Raw genomic sequence first — 25756 nt, 5'->3', positions numbered from 1 at the left:
TACCGGATCATAAGGTAAAAATAACACCTATGGTACATCCTGCACTGCACAGCAAATATGTCAAAACTGATGAAAATTTGTTGAGGATGAACCTCATGGAATGTCGAACTTAAAACGATCTACACCTCTCTGTTTTTAGCCTATAGCCAATTTTTGTTTTCATTTTAGCAAATCTGCATCATGGAAAATCATGCTGCTGTGGCTACTAGAATTTCCATTCACACTCTATAGACAACAATCACCTGGATTCCTATGACACTGAAGAAAAAGTCTGAATCTGATGACTTTGCGGCAAGATCTGAAGTTATACGGCGAGGACATCTTCTGTGATTTCTAAATGGATTTGTTATTCTTGATGGACGTTCAAGATCCTACCACTGTAAACAGTGAGGTCCGCTGGGTGACATTTGTGGCAAATTATGGGTGAAAGGGGAAAATAAATGAAAAATACTGCCAACAATTTGATGTGCTTCGTATCTGCTCAGAGGGAATTATCTGTTCATATTGTTCTTATTTGTTTACATCTCTAAGACAGCTGGCACATTAAAGCAAACCAGGTAGTTGTATTCTCTTGCTGGAGCTTGTAACTGATGTTTGCTGTACAGTTTTCTCAGTGTTGCAACATGCAGATCCCACAGGGACCGGCAGCAAAAGATCTTATCTAAGTGGTCACAATTGCATTTTCCCAGATGAACTTCACACCTAAAATAGGAAATATTCAACATTACTGACTGAAAGAGTTATTGATGGACTGACTGACTAACTCGAAAGGACTGACTGAATGTGGGCTGAGGAAGTGCATAGATGACTGTAAAACACAGCAAATGTTGCCATGGCAACACCTTTTCTATGTTCAGGAGAGGAAAGATAGAAAAAGAGAAGGAAAATGAATGTAGGTGAGAGGAAACCAACTTTATATGGTAATAAAAGAAAAACTGAAAACTGAAGAACTGATAGGATAACTGATGAGTGATAGGGAGTTAAGCTCCATGCTCAAGTGCAATCAGAGGTTGTTGATGAAGATTTACTTAAGAGATAAACCCAAGGGTACTTAGTCACTCCCTTTGGATCTTTAGAATAACTGACCAAAGAATATCTTTAGTCTCCTTCTCCATGTTCCTCTGCACCCCATGTCCACTGTATTTTCATTTCAGCTGCCAGCAGCCTCTTTCATCCCTCCTTCCTCTCTACCTCCATGCCACGAAAGGAAGACTGCTGTGTAATTAAAGCCCAACCATTTAAGCACTTCTGTGACTCAGACTATGGTTACGTCCAAATGTTGATTACATTACAGTTTGCTCTGTAGGACACTGGGACACAGCGAGCCAGAACGTCAACAATAACAATGAAGAGAATAATGGTGAGAATTAGCCTTGCAGGTAACACGTTTGAGAATGCAGAGATGATAAGATGACGTAATGCATTTTAATGTGAGACATAATAGAACTGCACACATACCTTTTTAATTCAAACAGCATGGTGGTATGTCTTCAATTGAGGGTGACACTGATTATTGAACTGAAGAGGTGGCTGTGTTGTCAACAGACTAATACTGCACCAAACTGGAGCTTGTGCAACGGTGGGCACTTTAAAGAACAGATTAGGATTTTAAGCCTATCTTAATACAATTATTCACATGCCATGTATGTTGAAAGTCCCTTTTCCAAACATATTTGTATTCCAAAGATTAGTTGAAGCTAATTTAAGGCTTCTGTGGACTGAGTTAGCCAAACAGTAGCTATCTTTGTCTTGGATGTCGAATGTAGGTTTGTTCCTAAGACACAACATCAGGAAGTATCCCTATGCTAGGCAACACTGTCCCTGGAAACACAAAAAGGAAATGTGCTAAAAAGACTAACTTTGGAAAATACCTGCTAGATTTAGCTAACTCAACCTGCTGAAGCCTCATATAAACTTTGGCACAACTTTGGAATTCAAACAAGGACTGTGGATTATGTCCCCCATCTGTTACAGTGTTGTTGTACTAGGAACGGATCACTTCATGGCCATTATGGATGTGAGTAATATAAAGAGCGACAAATAACATTAGCTACTGTTATTTGGTCCGCTAACACAAAATGTACCTTTCTGTTAGCACGTTTTCCTCCTGAATGCAGTCTTCTAATCTATCAAGATATTGAGCTAACATTAGCTACTGTTATTTGGTCAGCTAACACTGAATGTATATTTACGTAAGCACATTCTCTCCTCAATCTAGTCTTTTGCAACTTTCCATGAGTTAGTTAGCAGGCTACGCTACATAACAGTTTGTTCACAGCAACCTGGTCACACTAAAGTGTGGAGATGCTGCTGGTGTGTTGTTGGAAAGGGCTTAGAGGATCTAAGCTTATGTTTTAGAGAGGTGTTGAATCAATTCTGGTAAATTTTTAGGCCCTAGTTAGTGGTGTTGGTGTTGGATGGCATAATAATAACACTTTATAATATGCTGCCCATTCCATACAAATATTAAGGGAAGAAGGTAAGACAATGTGGATAAGAAAATTTTATCAACCTCAAGGTCAATTCTCAAGCTCTACACAGAATTAGTTAAAAAAAAAACAGTAAGGCCATGAATAATGAATAATATCTAACCACTTCGCACAGGGAGTTACTGTGGTCATTAAACTACTATTGAGCTATTACTGCACAAGACTTTTACAATGCAAAGGTTTGCACTTTATATGGGCAAGCTTTTGTTTTGTGTGTAATTTTTCTCTATGTTACTATCTTTTTAGAAACATCTTTAGAAATATTATTAAATCAGAATTTAATTGTAGCCTCAAAAAAATAGTGATGACTTAGTGAGGTTTATTACGAGAAATACATATAGTTAATTTGAAACCCAAGAACACATCTTATGATCTTATTTGGGAAACATGCCAAGCACCCTCCATCATCCCCATTAGCAGGCCATTTATGCCAGTATGCTTTAGTCCGAGGCAGCGATGGGACTGCAAGCTCCCCCACAATCGTCCAACATGATTTACAACTCTCCACTGGGTGATGGAGTCCACTAAAAATACTCAGGTGTTCTGCATACAGATTAATGATGCTGTTATCAAATCATCAATCAAGCCATGGAAATAACGGAGGGCAGGGATGAGGAGAGTACAAAGAGCGGTGCCAGCTTGGCAGAACTAGCAGCTCTCCAAGACAAATTCAATCAAGGCTTAGGTAACAGACTCCTCCCGCATCCCCACTTAAATCTGAGATGCAGACACTTGAATGGGCTTGAACTTAGGACATCGGGAAGACATCTGAGGGGGAGGGACTGATGTCTCATGTTCCTTGATGGGAGAACAAAAGCAGCAAAAATGGGAAAATATATACTGAAAGCACCCTCAAACTCATCATCACCTCATCCACACGCCAAGAACACACACACTGACAACACAACCGAAAATACAACTTATGTAATACTACTGTGTGAAAAGGGTACTTTGGAGTACCTTCATTCTATCTGATTCTATCAGCCTGATCAACAGCAGGAGGTGTACAGCTGTGTTTAATGGAGGACAACCTGCACACACATGCACAGCTAAGTGTATTAATGCAAGGATGTGTGCTGTCCTGGAGTAACAAGGAGAAAGAGAACAAGAACATAGGTGGATCACATGCACACCAGCGACACCCTCATTAAATCCTTCTCAATTCATAAAACACTGATTGAATATTTAAATATCTGGAGATTTATGGACATTTTGTCAACTGCAGTGCAGATAATACTGGGAGCACATCTTCTTTTAACAAAACAAACTAAATTTAGATAAACATGGATCAAAATCTAGGGACAGGGCCATTTAATTTTTAGCCATGCTAGCAGTGTGGCTCTAGGGATGTCAATGCTGTCTGTCAGTTAATTGGTCCACCTCTTTGGTCCAGACTGAAACTTAACTAATATCCTATGGATTACCATGAAATTATGTACAGACATTCATGGTCCCTAAAAGATGAAGCCTACTGACTGCAGTGATCCCCTGAGTTGGTGGTCTTCTGCCAGCAGGTCATTTTTTACCATGAGGTTGACATTTTTGTTTTTTTGTGAAATGTCTCAACAACTATTGAATGGATTGAATGACTTTGGTCATCCGCTGACTTTTCTTCTAGTGCTACAGTGAGGTTGACATTTGGGGTTGCCACCACAACTATTCAATGCTATGAATGTCATACAGACATTCATGTTCCCCTCAGGATGAAATGTAATAACTTACTTTTCAATTAGCACCATCATTGGATCAAAATTTCAATTAGTCAAATAGTTTGGTTTGTGACCAAATACCTGAAAAACGAATGACATTCCCATCAGCCTTAGATGTACGTTTAGTGCTACTTAGTATGCTACTTAGAATGTTAGCATGCTAACACAATGGTGACCATGGTAAACATTATACCTGATAAACATCAGCATGTTAGCACGTTAACATTTAGCTAAAAGCATGATTATGCCGAAGTACAGCCTCACAGAGCAGCTAGCATGGCTGTAGACTCTTATTTTTGTTATATTAAGGAAGGCAACATTGGCTTCTTTGATCAAAATATCTTGACAACTGCTGGCCAGATAGCTATGAAATTGGGTATGAACATTTTGTGTTCCCAGAGGATGATTCCTCGCATGTTGGTGACCCCCTTTGTTCCGTGAAAAGAAAATTATTGGCTGAATTTCTACAGTATGGGCTGTGGTTATTCATGGTCCTGAGTGGATTAATTCTAACATTTTTGCGACCTCTTGACCTTTCTTGTCAAAATGTTCACTTGTACACAAAAAAGGAATTGAATCCGCATACTGAAAACAAAACATGCTCCACTCAATTCACGCTTGCCATTTTGGACACTTCATGAGCTTTCCATTAGGGCTCCGTCTGGAAATTATGTCAACTTTGCATATTACATTTTTCATTATCTAACAGTCAGATTTCCATGAAATGTGTTGGTCAAGTTCATGAACCTTCAGGTATACACCCCTTGGCCCATGACCCCATGACCCAAGTCATCTATTGCCACTCTCAGGTTAACTTTTCAGCCACAGTATTGTAAGGGATCAATCAGTTGCATTGCTCAGTAGCACATTAACAAGAGCTAACTCTCAGTAGCTCATCCACTGTATGTATTTACTCCCTTGAATGAACAGATGAAACATTGAATCTGAAGGTTGATTTATTTTACTGGACTGGGAAAACACAGTAAGTACGTCATTTTGATCTACAATAAACACAGTTTAATTCTGCCCTTAAGACATGCCTTTCATGTTAGTTAAAGCCTAATAATATTAAGACCTCTGTTATGGCTGCACCCATTCCACCTCCAGGCAAAGGCATGAGGTTGAACCGAGCATATCACCCTGATTATGTCACCAACAAAGATTCAGCTGAAATGCTTATAGGCTGCGAAATCGTAAAATCAATACATACAGTCTCAGACTGTGGCTTGTTTGTCATGGACACAGTTATGTGACTATAATCATTGCCTTTCTTGACACTGATCATCTGCCTTTATGAAAAGTTGCGGACATACAGACCATTTGCCAATCTGTGGCACAGTGGTTGGAAGGACAGGCATCTTTAGATTTTGTAAAGCATGAAAGCTTTGACCGTGAAGGGATTGATGGAGACTTACCAAACATATGATCCATGTTTATCTGCTACTATATTGACTAATAGTATGCACAGTATAGACAGCTATAGAATTGGGGTGGGCAATATGATGGTGTGTACTGTCAGGTGATATAGCTCTGTATAGCTGTCCCTTTAATATCTAGTTATAATATCGAGTGTATTAGGCCATTGTGGGCAATGTTGCAAATCAGTGAGCAGGACTGATTTATGGCAATATTAGATTTTTATATGATGAGATTAAGCTCTTTGATATTTATGTATCTAATTTGCTGCCAGTCCTGTCAACAATTTACCAACTGATTTTCCAGAAAATGGATTATATCATGATATAATAAATAATATATTGATACCGTCTTATAAAATCACTTAGTCTGTGAAATTGTTTATCCATATGGCCCACTCTACTACTGGGATTACTTTCTCTCTTGCCACATGAAGTGAAGATGATGGCTGATGGGAGATGGTTCCTCTACAAATTACTACATGGGAAAATAAATGATTATTAACATATGATAACATGATTATCATCGTCAATCATTAAACAAAGAGTAAAATTGTTATTTTTGTGTTTCTTTTGTTTGTGCTCTTGTCACTTAAAGAATATGTTGAACAATGAATCAATTTCCCAAAAAACTGTTGTCTGTCTTTAAGAACCTTTCCTTTAAGAACTGTTGATCTCTTTGGGCTGAATATGAGGCTATGGACTAAAGCTATGTGGCAATGGAAAAAAGCTAAGGGGGTCACCACTGGTCAGGCAATCAGTGTAACTTTGTCCAATCAATGACAAAAAAATAAAGGCCTGATTCTTTCAGCAGCTGATGTAAATAATTGAGGCCACTTTCTGAAAATGACATGAATGTACAGTAAATTGCAGTTTGTTGTTGTTTTTTATCTATATATTTACAGGCAGTAAGCCAACAAATAGTTAGGGGCACAAGTTTGTTTTTGTGTTTCTTTTGTTTGTGCTCTTGTCATTAAAAGAATACTGTATGTTGAACAATGAAGCAATTTCCCAAAAAACTGTTGTCTGCCTTTCAGAACCTTTCCTGAATTTGAGGCCAATTGAAAAGCTAACATAAATAGCTGCCACCACATGTGCCCTTCAACTTCAACTCACAGCAAATCAAACAGCACATCCGAGTTCAGAAATATGAATGTGTTTAAAGAACAACGGATTTGTTAGTGACACCCAATCTGAAGAAAACAACAGCAATCTCAACATGGCTTCCAGTGCCCAGCGGTGTGACACACACACACACACACTCACGCACACAAACTTTAGCCTACATCGCGTGGGTACGTTTGAGGTCAGATCACCCAGGCAATCAGTGTAATTGAGTCCAATGAATGAAAACATGAAAATAATGAATTGAATCTTTAGTTCTCCACTGGTCATGAAAATCTATCTGCATATCTCTTACCTGACTGAACAAAATACATATGTACAATAAAGAATTTGATTACTGACTCAGATCAGCAACTGATTATGTTATTTTCAGTATCACAGTCATTTGGGGTCAAGCTGCATTAAGGGATTTTTGACCACAAGGCGGAAAGACAAAAACAAACAACAATAAGCCTTGATATACTTTAAAGAGGTACTGCACACTTAAATGTGTTTTTTGAGCTGTAAACTAAATTAAATGACTGTACTGTGATGAAACACATTAATGCCAGTGTTTATACTGACATTCTTACCAAATTTATGAAAATCTGCATTTCATGGGTTGAAAATGGCTCAACACACCCTCTACTGTTTTAAATCATCCTCAACCTTGCAAGGCCAATTTGACATAGAGTCGACCTTTTGGGACTAATTTACACCATGACATTTATATAAAAAAAATAATGTTAACGTCCTCTAATCAGATATGGGCGGCCCACCTCCCCCACCTTTGAGTGGGAGTCTGTGTAACCGCACTCATTTTCAAATATATACATTGATGCATATATATATATATATATATGCATGATTGCGATGCATCATTGACAAGAGTTTATGCCAGTTTTTGCTAACTCTCTACTTAGTATTATTCAATTTTGGCGCAATGGTACGCACTTGTGCTTTTGACGGCTGTAGAAGCACCACTGGACTGCATTCTTTCCCTTGACGATGATCCCATGATAAACAGCAGGGCTGCGGCTACTGACACTCCCCCACAGATGCACACACTCATCGAAGAGCCTCTCAGCCTCTTTGAGCCGCTAACGTTAGCTCAGCTACAACACAGGTACCACACAGAAACTTTTACACAGGGCCATGAATGTACTTCTGACTGTCAAAGCTCCAGTGTGTTTCCAGCGCAGACACGAGTAGTCTGACAGCAGCTGCTCATGGCTGGTTAGCTGCCTGTCTGTCACTCTGGTTGGTGTCTCCTTACCTCCTGCAGCACACACGAGGCCACGCCCCCTGAAGTGTTTGTCCTGGAGTCCTCTGCTGTATTTTTTAAATATGCTGGGAGGGTGGGAGCTAGCAGAATTTTGGGGCTTTAACAAGTTCATATGACTACCGTGTTAGCAAAGAATTGCCTGCGTATCCAACAGACACAGCAACATCAACAGGAGAAAATACTAATGCATATTCACTGGTATTTAATTTCTGGTTTCAATTGAGTTCTCAGTTGATTCTCAGTTGGATCTGCACTACAAACCCCTTGACATTGCTAACCTTTTTGAACTGAACAGATGAAACATTGAATCTGAAGGCTGATTTAATTTACTGGACTGGGGAAACACAGTAAGTATGTCATTTTGATCTCCAATAAACACAGTTTAATTCTGCCCTTAAGACATGCCTTTCATGTTAATTAAAGCCTAATAATATTAAGACCTTTGTTATGGCTGCACCCATTCCACCTCCAGGCAAAGGCATGAGGTTGAACCGAGCATATCACCCTGATTATGTCACCAACAAAGATTCAGCTGAAATGCTTATAGGCTGCGAAATCACAAGATCGATACATGCAGACATCAAAATTATGGACTGATATGCTCTCCCTGTATCACTTTTACTGGGAACATCACAACTGGAACAAATAAAAATACATAAAAGGAACTCAGTGTAGTTGTACATTAGTACATTAGTTCCAATCTAATCAATCTAATCGTCTAAACGTCAGAAAAGAAAATCAAACCAAAAAGTATTCGAAGCATGTTGCAGAATCTCTAAAACCAACTGCCCATCCTTTGCTTTCTTTGGCTCAACAAGCTCTTGTTATCATGATTTCTGATTTCTCCTGACCTAACAGACAGTTTCAGCTGCATGAGACTACCAGCCACTGCAGCAGCTGACGTGGACAGCATGAGCTGATGAGTACTTTGTTCCCATAGATGTAGGTCACTGGGCAGCACAGACCTGATGACTGAGACTAACTCCATATGCAGGGAGAAGATCAGATGATGTTTAATATGTTGTTTGCTCTATCGGCTTCATCGCCACATATGGGCAGGTTGATAATACATGCACCGGGTGCATCTATTTAATCTATTTGTTCAACTGAGGCTGACCTCTGCTTGTGAGGGCACATTGAGAGGGGAGATTTTGTTTGTGCAGTTACGGAAAAATAGTAGGAAAAAAGACAGTTATCAGGATCATCTGATTGCAGATGAAGCCAAAGAAAAAATATATACACTATTGGGTCGAAGGTCGTGGTGTGTTTTTTGTATTTAGTTTTTCTTTCAGAAACGGTAAACACAAGAGCAAACGTGTATGGCATGGATTAAATAGTGGGCTTTATTTTCTTAAACATGTAGCAGATCACAGTCACACGCGCCCTGCCCAGTGCGTCAGGGACGTGCCAAGCGCACTTCTTGTATTTTCGTTGCCAGGCATATGGGTTGGGATCAGAAAGAATACATTATAGGTGGGCATGATAGAGGCTGTGACGGTCATGGCTAATCACAGTCACTACTTCCATCCCCTTTAACGACAGGGCTCTCCCTGTCATGACGCACTAACAGTTTGGGAATCCAGTGGAGTGAGTTTCAAATATGAATACAGCAGGTCAAATAAACCGCAAAGAGCAGATGATGACTCTTTTTAAGTTGAATTTACATGTGTAATAGTGCACGAATATATTTCTCATCACAATGATTCTTACTGTACAATAACCATTTGCTGTTAAATACCACCGTAGTGCTATAAATAAAATGAAAGTAGAATTAAAAATCCGGTTTAGTTTCATTTGTGTTGTATTTCCTTATTCGTAAATTGTTTTAAAAAGTTTCATTCAGTTGGAATTTACTTTTTTACATGCAAAGTGATTGCTGACAATCTGGGAAAGAAATATTTGCCTGCTTAATCTTTATACTACCACATAATCATGATCCTGGTAATTGTCCACAAAAAAATGTTTAAATAATACTACAAAACAATACCATTACAAAAATTACCATTAATTTCAAGTGGTAAATCTGCCACAGTTATCATTGTACACTGCCTATGTGCAGCGCTAAATTGGAAAGCTTGACAGCCGCAGTAACAGTAACTAAGGAGAGCAGAGCTTAGCAAACGGTCAATTATACAAGATTGGTGTAATGATACTGCTGCAAATTGGAATACAAAATCCAAATTAACACAAAATTGCCTTACTATACGGTACATCTCAAGATCTTCAAGTAAAAATAGTCACTTCTGAACCCTAAACCAAAACCGTTGAAGAGCTCAGGATTGGCCAAAAGCCTGACTTCACAAAAATATTGTCACTTGAGGTTAAAGCTACAACTGGCTCTTGTAGGATAGAAGTACATGCCCGCCCACACAGACACACACACACACACACACACACACAGCAGCAGCAGCATCCAAACTGCACAGTCCTCAGCTGACGCTAATAATCATTCTAAATATAACTGCCATTAAGTTTGTGTTCTAAGAAAAAGACTTTATGCTCCCATGTACGCAACACTTCACGTCAGACCATAAAAATAATTGGGCTGAATGTTGATTGTTGAATTTTCATTCTGCCAGAACCTGTCGTGTTATCATATAAATTGATGGGTTTCATTACAAAGAAAATGTACAGTACACATATAACTTCATTTATGTGTATGCATGTAAATATGGTCAGAGATATCTCAAGATTATCTTTAATATCTCAAGATACCGTTAATAGTAATAATAATAAACTCTACGGTTGTCTGCACTATCCCACCTCAAATCTAAGAGTAGGTGTCAATTTTCTTTTGTTTTGGAATAAAGCTCTTCAACTATAAGCAGAAAAAGAAGAATCTGGCATTGACATCCACTTCACTTATCAGGAAATAATGGCTTTCCCAACCTGACACATATGAGCAAATCATCACCACCTTTCACAATTACTCTCATGTCTTATTCTTGTATTTTTCCCCCATTACTCAGTTCTTTTTTAAAATAGCTTTCCTTATCTGTTCAACTATTCATTGAGAGGTTCTTTTTCCATCCTTGTCTTTGAGTCTCTAATTTTCATTTCTGCTGTTTTGACCCCTCAGTGTCTCATTTTTTTCAAATTGATTTATTTTCCCCTCTTTTCTCCTCAGTTGTGACACGCAAAAGGATCGTCTGCCTCATTTTCAGAGTTTGCTTTTATTCTCTCCTTTTCCCGGCATTTAGAGTTTGCAAATAATCAGAGATATGGTGGAGGTCACATTGACATCACGTTGCACTTCCCCTTGTTCGCTTTTTATATTCCCTTTGGCTTTTTTATTCCATCCTCCCTGTCCTCTCCTCTCTAATTTCTTGAGACATTGATGAAATGAAACACCTATCCCTTTCCCTTTTCTCTCTGCCTCACTCCATCAAGTCCCTCCTTGTAGCTGTCTAAACGCTGATGACACATTCAGATGTTATTGTTCTGCACAAGGTTGAATCAGATAAGACCCCTGAGAGATGGAGCACAACATGGGAGCTGAGGCTACGTATGCACACTTTTGCATAGGTGTAAGCCAGCATCTAATCTGCCGACTTATCACATGCAATTTAACGGGGTGCTGCTTTTGAGTTTATTTCTGTAATTGGCTATAGTATCAGCTGTGATTAGGGCTTGAAAGCAGAGTGAGAATGATCAATTAAAGATTAATAACATGTTCAAGATATTCATTTGAATTTGAACTGGATATTATTTAACACTATACAAGTGGATATTGTTAAAATAATTTTTTCATACAACTGAATTGTCAGTGTTGGTTTGGTCAAGTTTGCAATCGTTCTACTACCACTTGGAGTGGCAGAAGCTCAAACTTTTATCCATTTATCGATGTATCAAATGACAATGTGGAAACTGTGACAATGTGAAAAGGGTCACTCTCAGTGATAAACCTACAGAGATTTACCACCCGAATCTGCAGCTCCCATCGGCTTTATAGCAAGTTTCAGTTGATAGCGTCCATGTCGGCTGCAGCAAGCAGCTCTTTTCAGAGACAAAGCTCTAAAAACCCATTGTACACTACCTGCTCAGCACCAAACAGCAGACAGTCAAAGAGACTAGCTGGTGAACATTTAGCATTTAGCAGCTAAAGAGGCAGATATTTCCTTTAGGAGTTGGTGGAGACCAAAACAGAGCTATAAAGAGAGTGAATGTTGGACTTATATTTGCCAGGTGGACAGAAACATGACTCCAAATGAATGATAATGTTGCTCCGTAACTGCTGCATGTACGTATGTATGTAAGTACGCCATATCTATTTAAAAGGTAATATGTCAATGTTGTGTTCACAACTTGTTTACGCTGCCCCCAAGTGGCCAAAAAAATCTAGTAGTAGTACTAGTTCAACTGTTTATCCAATACATTTACCTTATTATCTGAACTGTTTATCACTTTTAGCTTTCTAGTTTAACCATTTACCCATAACTTTTAGCTAACTGCTTAGACTAATCTGCAAGCTTGCTAGCTAGCTTTCACACACTCTATAGCAAAAAATGTCCAGGTGTTATAGCTGACGCAATATGTGGATTGTTTCAATCAACTTGTAATTTCTGTTTTTGTAAATTAGTTGAGCAGTCTTTCCAAGTACCCCCTGGCAACAAAAGAAGTATACTGTACTGTATACTGAGATCTGGAGGATGCAGAGGTGGAATGAAGCGGTAAGGGAAGAGAGAGGCATGCAGACAAAAGAGACTTAAGAACAAGAGATTTAAGCCGTGTCTGCCTTCTCTCGTCATGGGCAACGTGAGATCACTGTCGAATAAAATGGACGAGCTAACAGTGTTAGCCCGGAGTCAGACGGAGTTCCGTGAGTGTAGTTTGATGTGCTTCTCAGAGACATGGCTACACCAGGATATCGCAGACCATAATGTTTCCATCGACGGCTTTCAGACTGTTCGGGCCAACAGGGATCATACCAGGAGCGGTAAGCGGAAAGGCAGCAGGCTTGCTGTTCTTGTCAACAACAGATGGTGTAACCCTGGTCACATTACTATCAAGCAGAGTATCTGTAGCCCGGACAGCCCACAGCTGTGGGACTCCGGCCATATTATCTGCCACGTGAATTCTTTTTGTTGTGGCTGTTTACATCCCCCCCTTCGCTAACCTGGCATCGGCATGCAACGCCATTCACACCGCCATAGCGCAACTCCAGACTCAACACCGAGTGCACTCATATTAATCTCAGGTGACTTCAACCATGTCAGTGTTTCAACAACACTAACTAATTTCACCCAGTATGTGAGTTGTCCTACTAGAGAGGAGAGGACACTGGACCTGCTGTATGCTAACGTTAAGGACGCATACAGCACTAACCTCCCACATAATGACGACCCTGGTGCTGGAACAGCTGCGGCCCATGGTCAGACCCCTCCCCCACCCCCTTTAGTTCACCTACCAGCCCTGGCTGGGAGTTGAGGACGCCATCATCATCCTGCTGAAGCACATCTACACCCACCTGCACAAGCCAGCAAGCACAGTGAGGATCATGTTTTTTGACTTCTGACAGCGTGGTCAGCAACACTGGGGCCCCACAGGGGACTGTCCTCTCTCCCTTCCTCTTCACCATCTACACCACAGACTTCAGCCACCACACAGAGTCCTGCCACCTTCAGAAGTTTTCTGATGACTCTGCTGTGGTGGGATGTATCAGCAGTGGTGATGAGACTGAGTATAGGGCTGTGGTGGGGAACTTTGTCTCTTGGTGTGAGCAGAACCATCTGCAGCTCAATGCGACAAAGTCTAAGGAGCTGGTTGTAGATCTACAAAGGGCCAAGGCACCAGGGACCCCGGTTTCCATCCAGAGGGTCAGTGTGGACATTGTAGAGGATTACAAGTACCTGGGAGTACACATGGACAATAAACAGGATTGGGCTAGGAACACTGAAGCTCTTCACAGGAAGGGCCAGAGCCGCCTCTATTTCCTGAGGAGGCTGAGGTCCTTCAACATCTGCTGAATAATGCTGAGGATGTTTTATGAGTCTGCGGTGGCCAGTGCTATCCTGTATGCCGTTGCATGCTGGGGCAGCAGGTTGAGGGTAGCGGACACTAACAGATTCAACAAACTGATCCGTAAGGCCAGTGACATTGTGGAGCTGGACTCTCTGTCGGTGAAGTCAGAGAGGAGGATCCTGGCCAAACTACATGCCATCTTAGACAGTGTTTCCTACCCACTCCATGACGTGCTGGTGAAACAAAGGAGTACCTTGAGCTCATCCCCCCAAAATGCACCACAGAGCGCCACAGGAAGTCATTCCTGCCTGTGGCCATCAAACTCTTTAACTCCTCCCTCTAAGTGTCAGTCTATATGACCATAAGTCAATAAACTGGACATTGGATCATTAACATCACTGTAAAAAATGAAATAATCGTGCAATATTCTCTGTTTAATACTCCAGTGCAATATACTCTGTTTTTAGTCTAATTTATTGATATTTATTGATACTTGAATATCCACCGTCTTATAATAATCATAATAAGCTACACTTAACTTGACAGTAGATGCACTATTACTTATTACTTATATTATTACATTGTATTATTATACCGTACATTCTTATCATCAACCGGTAATCCACTTTGTACTTTACACTTATTTTAATTTTATACTTATACCCACTTGGTACTTAATTTATCTGACCTGTATTATAGTGTATTATATTTTTTGCTTAGTACTTCTATTCCTGTGTGCCCTGACGTGATAGTGAGCAGCTGTAACAAAAGAGTTTCCCCTTGGGGATCAATAAAGTATTTCTGATTCTGATTATACCCCAGGAGTACAGGTACCCCTGGTTAGGAATCACTGGTCAAAGCAAGAAAAGACATGATGTCAAATACTCTCCATTTTGCAGTCAGTTTCTAAAAACCTTTCTGTTGGTTTCAAACTAGACTTTACAACACACTTTTCCAACAATTTATTCAAGCCACTATTGCTGGACGGGAGCATTATTTTGAAGGTAGCAGAATATGGCTTGCACAGCAATCTTCCTGTTATAGTTACACAGTTAGTTCCCACAACCTGTTATCTAAACCTGACGTCATGTCCATGTGATTCCAGCTGAGATGTCAGCCTAAGGTAGTGAGATAAAACAAGAAAGAACAGGCTGAACACTTTCCTCCCAGTGCCTCAGTGTCAGTGTGACATCTATCTAATGCAGCCACTGACCTAATCTAATCTAATTTATGTAGGAGCAGATCTGAATTTGAAATAGTTTAAGATATCTTCAGAGGTTGGTACTGGGGCAACCTATTGTTATGCATCCAAGCAAAGATGTACATGACCTAGTTTTCATCTTCCTTACCACATCTGTTACTGTTTCCTCTCCAATGACCAAGCACAGGTACATTCTACATGCCTGTTGTCCGGGCAACTAATTCACAAGGGTCTATATAATGAGAGACGCAAATGAAATTGAATTAAAAAACATTTTAAATATCTATTGCACTAACCTTTTCTTTTCACCTGAGTGCTTTAAATTTACTCTCAATTAGAAAGTGAAGGCTGAAGTAGAGTGCAGTGAGTATGAAAAAAGAAAGTGTCTATGTCACTTTTCCTCGACTACATAATTATGACTTGAAAATATCTAACTGTAAAGGAAGGAATCGTCTTTCTTGCTTTCTTTCTTTCTGTGTCTGCCATTCGAGTGCAGTGTCGATTTGGTGCAATTTGGCCAGATGGTGGCACTATAAAAACAAACTTTACATTTACGTTACGTTTTGGCCTGTAACTTTTGAACCGTAAGTCTCAGAAACAAAATTATTTTCCAGGCAAATCTATCCATATAAGCCATGCACATTTGCGTCTAGATTGATTTCCCACCATTTTGAATTTGTCACCAAAGTTGTTACAGAACATCTCTGGACCAAGCCGGAAAAAGTTTTTGTATTTTTGATATTCCATACAGTTTTGCTATAGAGGGCCGTCAAAGTTTGGCTTATATTACAAAAAATGTCATATCTCCTGAATGCTTTATGCTATTGCAACCATATTTGGTGGACATGTGTAGACATGATGTCTGAGTGACCATGACAAATTTGGTGCCATTTGGCTAATCGTTGGAGCTGTAGCAGCATCATCTAACTATAGGAATATCTGTCTGTATGTGTGAATGACTGTCCTTTGCATATCTCGTGAACTGTTCATCTGATGGACTTCAGACTTGGCGGGTGTATTGCTGAGGACCCAAGAGAGTGAAGTGTTAAGTGTGAAGTCGATCGGAAGAGTGGTTTTCAAGAACACTGCAAGCAGCAATACCAGGAGGCCAGCAATCAGCCCGTTCCAAATGGGCACGTGCTCCAAATGGAAAGGTCAGGGTTAGGGTTAACCCTTTCTCTCAACGACGCTGGTTATACCTAATGAGGCGTCAGCTAATTTGAGTTTTAATGTTAACGTTTTGAGAACTCTACACATTGGTAAATTTAATGTTATTAAGCTAAAGTTTGCTAGCTACATTCAATGATTAATGTCAGCCTTTCCTTTGTGAACTGAACTTTGAGCTAACTCTTGTGAAGTGTGAACTTACACAACACTGTTGGGGTAGCTGGCTAGCTTCAGCATGAATTTTATTAATAGTAATAATATAGCGGTAAAGATTTCATTCATTCACTCAGTTAGATTTCAATGGCAAGGCTTTTCTTTCAGCATCTCCCACAAATGCTGATAACATAGTCTATAATCAAATTTTTGAATAACACATTGACATTTTTAATACATAAAACGATTGTACATTTTGATTTTCATGTGTGCAGTGTGTCCTTGGCGTACATTCAGTCAATTAAATGTAATTTCTGCTTCTTTGTTAAATTACATTTAATAATGATTATTATTATTAATAATTTAGGTGTGGCTCATGTTTTGGAAACATCTCAATAAACTGTCTAAAACTGGTGGCATATTGTAATATTACTGAGTTGTTAATAAAGTTTAAAAAAGGAAAAACAACTGGTGGCACATGCATACATCTAAAACTGTGGGTCTGCAACTGCTGCATCTAGAACTGTGGGGGCTTTCTGGCTCTGCAGGTCGATGATATTGAGAAAGCTGCAAGCTGCAGTATAGGAGGCCAAGGGCATTTTGCTGGTGCATTGCTACTTTCTTGGCATTTTACTGCCACCTGTAAATCAGTAACCACTGGCAGAAATGTGTACTGTTACCCTTGCACGTGCAAGGGTAACAAACAAAATGGGGACCCACTCGTAAAAAATATTTCTCCATAGTGCTACTAGTGGTCAAAAACTCCACAGGGTGCCTTTAAGTTGCAGAAGCAGCAGAAAAATCCCAGAAAATGTTGGGAGTCCAATGATAAAATAGTTCACTGTCTCTAATATGGAACACAGTTTATTTTGGGTTGCAGCTGTCATACACATAATGGTAAATTTGAAATTATTTGAACTTGGAAGTAAGGACAAAGTACAAGCCCACTCTTTCACTGAAGTGAAAATAAAGAAAGGCTGTAATTTTACGACTGCAACATAAGGAGAGTAAAAACAAGCTAAGAAGAGAAGCTTCTAAATGCAATCCTCTGTAACTAGCTGATAATTCATTTTGATAGCGATAAGTAATCAGTGAGAGACAGACTAAAACACATCGGTTGCAAAAGCCCCTGGTCCCTGATAAACGTATCACAAGGTTGTCATGCAGATTAGACTCAGATTCTGTAATTCCTTCGCAGTGAGTTAGAAACTGAAGCTATAACTGTGTTTATGAATATGAATGTATATGCCTCCCCATCCAGAAAACAACAAACAGCAGAAGCAATATTACAAATTGCAGGGTGATGTAAAAACATGGACATTGTGTATACATATAAAGGCCCAATTGTTAGAAAGTACAGCAGACACACTTAATGGCCTCCAAGTCCAAAAGAAGAAAAGAGGCAGAAAACACAAAAGGAGCAGAAAAATACTTCTAGCTGCTTCTTGCTAGTCTTGATTTTGGCAACACCTTTGGTGATACATAGGGTGTGTATCGTGTAATTTTTTGATATTAGTGCCAGTATGATACCTGAATATGGTACCAATACCAAAATTAATAATTCATTAATTAATTACTAATATTTTGATACTTGACTTTTAGGAACATAAACTTGTTTTTCTGCAAAACAATTCTTGGCCCTTTTTTTTTTTTTTTTTTTTACAAAATAAGCCAAACTTTTGAAATACATCAGTTTCATTTTGTCCCAACTCAAGCAGCAGTACAGAAACTTTGTCTAAATCAAATACAGTCTGAAATTAGCAAAATTATAATTAAAGAATAAGTAAACAAGACTAAAGGCCCAGTCACATTGGCATTCAAAATAAAATTTTGCAGTTTCAATTTAATTGGCTCGATTAGTGGATTTGCTCAAGGTGGTGAAGTAAAATTTCTTTCATGTCAATTTCAGCTTTGATGAACTTTGTCATGCAAATTTGCGCTGTTGACCAACAGAAAACTTGACTGCGCTGACCTTTGAGGGAACGGAGGTACACATTCAAACTATCACTTAAATAAACTGTGCAAACATTTTGACTCAGCATAGCAGCAGAGACACAGGTGTGTTCCTTTAAGGGTTCCAGTAAGTTATGCTATTGAACCAGCGTGCACAATGCAAGTTCTCTCGAACTGGCAAAAGTGGTATGCAGCCATCATTAATGTTACTAAATACACCTGTGCTTTTCACTCAACATATAAATTGAGATTCTAAAACTTCAACTTCATAGCGTAACTACTTACATATATAAAAGATTTTTAAAAAAAATGAAGATTAGTCAAGCTAAACTTAAAATATACCTCTAATTTCAAAAAGATTTCATGAGGGCTGTTGCAGGCTAAAGAATGTGGAACTGAAATGTCATGAATAGAGAGGATCCAGACCCTATAATAAACTCATGCTTGTAAATTCTGTGTATTTTGAGAAAAAACAAAATTTAAATAGTCAAGTGAAATCATTTAGAACAGAAATAAAGGAGAAGTATGCACATTTACAGCTCATTCAGGATTGCACAATTAAATGTAGTTGTAGCCCCCTCCACACTACACACACAGAAAATGTATAAACAAATATTTAAATTAGAATGGAGTAAAACAATAAAATAGGCAATAAAATAGAACAAAGTATATAAATATAGCACTAAAGGAAGAATAAAAAGGAAAACTGGGTGCGAATGGACACAAATTTGATCAAGGCTGTGCCAAATGGTCAAAAATGTGCACCTATCCCAAAATTTTATGACTCCCTTTCTTGAATGTTCAGAGATATAGGAAAAAGGAGAGAAAGTGAAGGAAAATGACATTGAAGGTCTGAGATCTGTAAGAGGCTAAGCTGTCACAGAAACACACATTGCAGTACTCAAAAAGCACTGAGGTTCAATACCCAGTCCTAGTGATAAGTTGTCCCTGCTTTGGTGATTTGCTCATAGGGTCAGGGTTAGGGTTGACGTTAACGTAACACACTTCTTCTTGTGGATCAGAGGCTGTTTGCTAGGAAAGAGGCCCAACCTTACACACGTTTAGATTAGTAAATGGAATGCCTGGACTAACAAAACAGTCATTTTTAATATACATACAGATTGTGACTTTAAGAGACAGGCCAATCACCAAGGACAGAGAGAGGGAATGAGACTAAGGAAGACAGATACGTAGGAAAGAAAAGCCCAGGGGATCGTTGGGGAGTGGCAAGAGGGGAGATGAAGGCCTAATCATACAGGACAAAAGAGAAAATGACTACTGTGTGATTCACTAACCCTTCCTGTGACAAAAGCATTGTTGGCGAGAGCAGCAGGACAGACTGAAAGGAGAACACAACAGGGGCCAAAAGAGAAAAGTGATGCAGAGGTGCAGTGAGAAAAACAAAGGAAATGAAGAGCTGGAGAAGAGGAGGTGCACAGGGAAGATGTTACGGATACACTATGAAACATTTGTATGAGCAGATATTAACTTATTTTCAACCTGGGTAATGTGTTCGGGCTGTGCATGACCAGTGGTGGGGAATCTTTCTGGCACACAGGAAGTGGTACGTTTCATGTATTAGGCAAACAAGGCAAGAGAATAACACCATCTGTGGGATGGAGTTCAACTTCTGGAAAGTCTCCAAAAAGAAAAAGAAATGGAAACGCTACAGAAACAGAACTGACATACAAAATTCAGATGAGAAGAGGAGTTGATAAAAGCATTGATATACTCATCTGAGTCGAATTCAATTATTACCATGTGCCCAGAGCAATAAGCTTAAGAAGCAGCAGCATGTGGTGCAGCAAGTCAGGGTTTGGCCTCTCAGGTTACACACAGTCCACCTTGCCTTACTGATGGAGGTGAAGACTGAGGTATTTTATTTCTCTTGTTGTGAAGCACTTTGTACTTTGTTTTGATAGGTGCTCTATAAATAAAGTTTTATTATATTATTATTAAGACTGCAAGCACTAGTCAGGGCTGAAAACCACCACCATCTCTGCATGTTGTTTCAGGTAAAATTAAATCTTTTTTGCAAATACAACATTATCTATCATAAAGTATATCAAGGACACAAAACATGATTTTAAGTTAAGGTTAGTGCATTTACGATACCTAGGTTTACCTAGCATTTCTTTTTACACACACTCCTGCAATCACTGTCTGACTGACGAGGGATGCCTGTACAAAACTCCACAGCAATGAGCGCTTAAAGAGAAAAAAAGACTCCCACGTAAATGGATTCAACTCCTAATGACTGACCCAACATTTAGATGGCAAGTCTAATGCAGTGACTAATCTGCTTTGCCTTAATGAAATTCCATTCGATTCCTACTAATCTCGCTCCCTGGATGTAAGCATTCAAAGTTTAATAATCAGTGACCATAATCAATGACCCTTAGACAGTCATCATACCCATTGTCACAGAGCAGTCACGATCTGGAGGTATACTATAGAGGCTGTAGGCACAGAAGTTGGACTGTCAGAGGTATGAATATGAATAAATATGATGGGACACACACACACAGATACATAGAAAACAAGAAATCAGCTTGCTGCACAACACTCATCTCCGTTAGTCAGTCAGTTATCACCGCCACGCTTAGTGGGAGGAAATGACATCATCAACACCTGATGACACCCCTGCAATCAGTGCACAGGTGTAATTAGGCGCAGCAGTCTGCAAGCTGGATCTGAGTCTAATGAGAGTGCTGCACTGTGCCGGGCTGACCAGAGGCTTTCAGAGACTCGGCTCCGGTCTGTAGAGGTGTCAGTATGTAGGCCACCGTCACACACAGACACACTTGTAGCCCACACTGTGCAGGTGTTGCTGAGTTCAGTTAAGCCTGCAGAGATTCTAACACTCCCAACAGAGCGAGAGTACAAAGCAAAATTGGTGCATCCGCAGGCTGACCGTTCCCGGTGCCTGACAGCAGGATTGGCTCTGTTCCACAATAAGGTCAATGTGTCACAGCCTCACTGTGGCACACTGACCTCATGGCCCCACTGAGCCCATTGTTTTAGCCTGGAAGTCTCCCGTTTCTGATTCTATTTTCTGGCTGTAACCGTGTCCATGTGTCACTGATCAAAGAAAAATCATTAAAGAAGAGAGAATATCACTTGACTGATCTGCCTCTTCAACACAAAGGAATGTAGACTTATTTTCAATATGTCTTCTGATAAATCACAGCATTTGATAGTTTTCCTAAGGCATAGCCGGGGGTGAAAGTAGATTGAAGTTATTGCTACTAAGTTACTACTGCCCCAACTTTCATCGCTTCATATTGTTCAAATGATGCGCCACAGAATTATTTCTGAATGTTGACAAAACTTTCAAAATCAAAATCATAATGTATGGTATGAAAACCAGTCACAAATTTATGCTGGTAATGTGTCAGCCAAACACAAAAATGTTTGGACAACCCATGGAAGTAGCATAGCTTGTTTGACCTGCTGTCCGTGTTGTTGGAATCAAACTGAATATCATGAAACATCACCACTTACTCAGTCATTTTACTTGGGAGATTTTTAGATATAGATATTTAGATGTTAAGCAGAGAGACTTCCCATCAAAGAGGAAACTGATGTTCGATCCTCCATGAGTAGCTAGCAAAGCAATAATGGGAAAAAATAACAGTGATTATTTCACTAAATTCAGGGATTCCCATTATTAATCCAAATTATTTGCTTTGGTCTGAGGAAACAAAATAATATCATTGCACTTTTGCACCTTGACATAGACTTTCACTGTTTTGACCAGGATAACAAGGAATTGCATCGTCACAACATACAATTATACAGTAATTGTGCTGTCTCTGAGAGCACATATGGGAAAAAGCTGAGTTATGGTTGTTTGTTTTTTTTGACAGGTCAAACCATGTGTAGGCACACACAGCACTCCACAGCATACCTCCTGCAGACTACAGTTACCTCTAGGTTGAGACTCATAATGGGTACCTTGAGCCTTTTGTATTAAAAGTATCCCAGCCAGTCTTTTTCTTTACGTTTCTTTATACATAAAAAGGTCATTTGTTCCCAACCTTGGGGTCAGGACACTATGCAGGGTTGCCTGATATGCAAATGAGGCCGCAAGAAAGTTAAAAACAGATTTTTTCATAAATAAATATAAAGATCATTTAAACTGAGTTAATTTTCAACAAGTTATATTTAAAAAAAGAAAAAATGATAACTCGTTTGAATTACAGCAAGATACATGACCCTTTACCTTCACAAGACTGCCATCTTCTTCCAAACTAATCTCAAAAATCCCTGTCAGTCATTAACAAAGTATCCAATAGCAAAGAAATATCATTATTCAAATAGCTGGCATCATAAAAATTCAGGTCCCGGGCCAGAAAAGGTTGGAAAAGACTGCAAAGTAAGTTATTGAATTCCCGCCACTTCTGAGTCTGACCCTGACTTCTGAGCTGCCTGTGAATGAGCCCCAGCTGATGAGTGTACTAAGACCATCCTGGAACACAATTAAATGCCAATTTGACCTAATAGAAATGCTGCCTAGTAAAAGAGCTGCATACATGTTGTACAACAAGTAAATAACTGTTTCAGACTGCTGGGTCCTTTCAGTTCAGACTCTTGTGGTCACAACATCCACAACTTCCGCGGTCATATCAACCAGCTCTTATTACACGACTAACAGGGAAGCATGCACCTCACACTCCTGCCACTGTGAAAGAAAAAAAAGGAAGCTTCCTACTTACTCACCAATCTTGGATTGGGGAAGGGAGGGGAGTGTAGGTGGAAAACATGACTGAAAAGATTAGATAGAACCAGACACTAATCAATGATGTAGAAATACAAGATGCCTCCCTGTTCAATATACTTTAGGCAGCCTTGAAAACGGTTGAATGTTTGTTGACATAACCTTTCAAAGGTGAAATCTTAAAGCTGTAACAATTTAAATTTTTACAAGAACAATGTGCCAAATGACAGCATGCAACATGAAAGGTGTGGCTCATAGTGACAACCCCACAGAGATTCTAACACTCCCAACAGAGCGAGAGTACAAAGCAAAATTGGTGCAACCACAGGCTGACCGTTCCCGGTGCCTGACAGAATAATTGGCTCTGTTCCACAATAAGGTCAATGTGTCACAGCCTCACTGTGGCACACTGACCTCATGGCCCCACTGAGCCCATTGTTTTAGCCTGGAAGTCTCCCGTTTCTTCTTCTGATTCTATTTTCTGGCTGTGACAGTATGGGATACAGTACAGGATAACAGCTGTGATAAACAAACTTTACACTACCTGCTCAGTGCTAAACAGCAGACAAAGTTAGAAGTTAGCTGGTGAAAATAGTGGAACATTTAGCAGCTAACAGCAAGAGTTGATGAAGGCCAAAGCAGAGCTAAAAGCACTCAGCCAAGACATTTTCTATGGAAAAGCAGTCTGATAAGGTGATCCTTTGATTCAAGTTGAAACATTTCAGCCTTTCTGTGCTTATCAATCTCAGCACTGACATGCTAAACCTTCAGAACTATCAGGAGCAAGGTACCAGCACAGCACATGGAGTCCCATGAAACAAGGCAACAGTGTGACCTGAAACAACTGATGGTGAAAAACGGACTTCACCACTACATTTCATCAAAATGCCATCGCCATAGATGAACATGTTCCTTGGACCTGGTGTAGAGGGACAAAGATACAGGTTAGCACCCTAATGACACATATGTCACCTCAACATCCCATCAGCACTTGTCTGAGCCATCAGGTGTGACAGGAGTACAGAAATATTAGAAATCGCTGGGATACAAGGCAGTTTGTTTTTAGCATACAGACATCCATCACATATGTGTGTCTGTTTCTTCCTCCACCCTTTAGAAGACGGTAGTCCAATAAAGTCAAATGACACACCATCCCCGACACTCAGACCTTGTAGGAATATGGCATTGTAGTGTAAACAGCCAAGATGAAAGGATCTTTCATGACCTAAGTAAGTTCCATCAGTCCTAATGCTGTTTGCCCGAATAACCCCCATTACAGCCACTTACAGCTTATCTTCCAGCAAAATGCACAAAAGGGGTGATTTGGGATCATGCGCAGAGCCAAGAGCACCTCAGCAGCATTTACTTTAATGCAAATAATTGGCTTCTCTTTTGTAAAGGGAGAGCTACTGTATGATGAACACACGTCCTGCTGGGCTGTGCAGGTGTGATGGTAGACAGAGCCAATGGTCAAATGACTCACCATTAAAGGTTAGTTAAATGACATTCTGGAAATGAAACACATGCACCTGTAATTTCAAAAGCAGCGAGGAAATTATGCCAATTTTAGCCAATGATCCTACAGCACTATTATTCAATCTGGAAAATAAGAGATCATTATAACATGTAGTTAACATCATAACTAAAGTAAGTAAAAGGAGACTGATAGAATACATGAAAATGTTTGACCTGCAATGTATCTGTTTAACCTCTTGTGAATTGTGAATTTTAATTGATTAATTATAATTCATGGTGCACTTTACAGCAAAGTGCCACATAAAGATGGTGGGTAAGGACTACAGGTAGAGAGGATTTTTTCTAATATGACTACTATACCTTAATTGCAGTGTTATGTAAACCATAATTAGACTGAAGTGTTGGCATGATTCACTCTCACTAAGGAAGATGTGATTTGAAATGCATGACTACAGTCTGCATAGCACTTTTGTGTGCACTTGATATCTGGAGCATCTCTGATGGAAAACAATAGAGAACATCTTCTTTGTATGTCTTTGTGAAACGGACAGTCCAGGACTGACTCTTTTACAGAGCATTGCAATGGACACACCCGAAACACCACCATTATTATGGCCTGATTCTGAGATGCAATGTTATGCAATGTATAGTCTATTAGATATTACCTATAATCAACAATTAAGATATCTGAGATTGGATCATAAAATGTAGCCATCTTGTCTGTGAAAGATAACCCTCTGTGATAGACAGAAGGGCAGTTTTATCAGGCTCAGGGACACTGTCGGGACAGTTTGCCTTGATTTGACAAAGACTGTGGACAGATGCACAAGTTTCAAAACCATAGCTGGTAACGCTCAAGTTCCCAATTGGTTTCTTCCACTACATTAACCGAGTTATTGGCATAAGTAATGTCAGTACAGTGTCATTTTTGTTGTGTTTTTTTTATATGTATCCATATGCACCCAACAGAGTAGGGCTTCAGGAGGAGAATGTAACTCAAGTAGAAGTTCACACTTTCCCCCTGAACCTTCCCATATTCACCAGGTGCCACAACCAACAAGTAGGAGTCAGTAATGCAGCAAGATCCCTCACCGGCTTCCAACGATGAATCAGTTGCGTGCAC

At 39.6% G+C, this 25756-nt stretch overlaps 1 protein-coding gene across 3 annotated transcripts in view; it reads right to left on the bottom strand.

Moving 5' to 3' along the window:
- The window catches only part of pemt (phosphatidylethanolamine N-methyltransferase), a 67305-nt gene that overhangs the window by 38227 nt on the left and 3322 nt on the right, over positions 1-25756 (bottom strand). The gene's annotated exons all lie outside the window — the stretch shown is intronic.

The sequence above is a fragment of the Siniperca chuatsi genome, linkage group LG20 (genome assembly GCF_020085105.1).
Source record: "Siniperca chuatsi isolate FFG_IHB_CAS linkage group LG20, ASM2008510v1, whole genome shotgun sequence".
Classification (NCBI taxonomy): Eukaryota; Metazoa; Chordata; class Actinopteri; order Centrarchiformes; family Sinipercidae; genus Siniperca; species Siniperca chuatsi.
This window is presented reverse-complemented; position numbering and strand designations above follow the sequence as displayed.